General features: G+C 36.5%; 1 non-coding gene across 1 annotated transcript; it reads left to right on the top strand.

The window, feature by feature from the left end:
• The first annotated feature begins 967 nt into the window (after positions 1 to 967).
• On the top strand, positions 968 to 1074 carry LOC115275539. The gene has a single exon (XR_003901610.1). It is a non-coding gene; the product is annotated as a U6 spliceosomal RNA (small nuclear RNA).
• Positions 1075 to 1341: the final 267 nt, after the last annotated feature.

Here is a 1341-nt window from a genome sequence, read left to right as displayed (position 1 = left end):
CTCTCTCCATGTGGTAGCTCCTTCCTTCCTGAGGGCAGCTCCTGACCACCATTTCTGCCCTTCCTAACCTCTCAGATGCAGTTTCTTCTCTACATTTAGTTGTAGATTTGTTTTACCAGTCTTTGGGTTGCTCTCCAGTTCAGTTACACAGATGTGAGTCATTTCTAGTTGTAAATGTGGGCCAGGGTGAGCTTAGGGTCCTCCTATCCTGCCATCTTCTCAAGCTCCTCCCATGAACATTATTTTTAAGTGTACATTTGAGCTCCTGTGAAAGTAAAAGTCCAGGAACTCCTTTTTTATTTTTAAGTCCTGGGACTAAAAATAAAAGAGCTAAAACTGTAGGATGAACATGAATCGATACTATCAATGGTAGAGTGGAGGAGATTGCTTACCTTGGTAATCAAGGACCTGGTGTTAAGAGACACATGAACAGGAAATGAAACAGGACGCCCGGGAAAAACTGGGACCTTTAATTGAAGAATGAACCAGAGTTGTTTCACCATTACAGATAAATAACAAGAAAGTATATCTGTTTCGCTCTGCATGAAAACGAAGTCTCCCTCAAGAATTTACAAGTATAAACCCCCCCTCAGCTGGGCTTGGGGATCATATTTGCCCTAACTATATATTTTGAGGACCTTAAAGCCAAACATTAAGTCAATAAACTGGTCCTATATTGAGGCATTTCACAAGAGCATTAAATACTAAACCTCTCCAGAGAGGACAATCTCAACCTAGATCACACAAAATTCACACAATAAATGAAGCTCTGCCAAAGATGAGCACCTAAAAATTACAAAATGTATAATGAAATATTCCACAATAAGCAAGAGTCAGCCTATGATCTCAACAGATACCATTAAGAGGGTGAAAAGGCAATCCACAGACTGAGAAAAAAATAATTACAAAACATATATCTCTTAAAGGACTTGTATCCAGAATATATGGTAAAATAAAAAAGTGTCCAGTGCACACTTTCGCAGCACATATGCTAAAATTGGAACAATACAGAGAAGATTAGCATGGCCCCTGCACAAAGATGACATGCAAAGTGGTGAAGTGTTCCATATTCTTTTCAAGACTTTTAATGGGAAAAAAAACAATAAATGATCAAAAAATAATGATCATATGAAACATCCTATGTTGGGGGTAACTCGGTTTTATGAATACTGAAATATTAGGTGAAATACAGCAATTATATGTTTTTTTAAAAATTAAAAAACAAAACAAACAAACAAAAAACAAACAAAGGGAGATTAACCTTTAAAAATTCCCTGAGATGACAGAATCAGCTTAGTCATACCATAAAGCTTAATTTAGCTTATTTTATTTTTTTTCCAT

Source organism: Suricata suricatta, chromosome 12 (genome assembly GCF_006229205.1).
Source record: "Suricata suricatta isolate VVHF042 chromosome 12, meerkat_22Aug2017_6uvM2_HiC, whole genome shotgun sequence".
In the NCBI taxonomy this organism is placed as follows: Eukaryota; Metazoa; Chordata; class Mammalia; order Carnivora; family Herpestidae; genus Suricata; species Suricata suricatta.
This window is presented reverse-complemented; position numbering and strand designations above follow the sequence as displayed.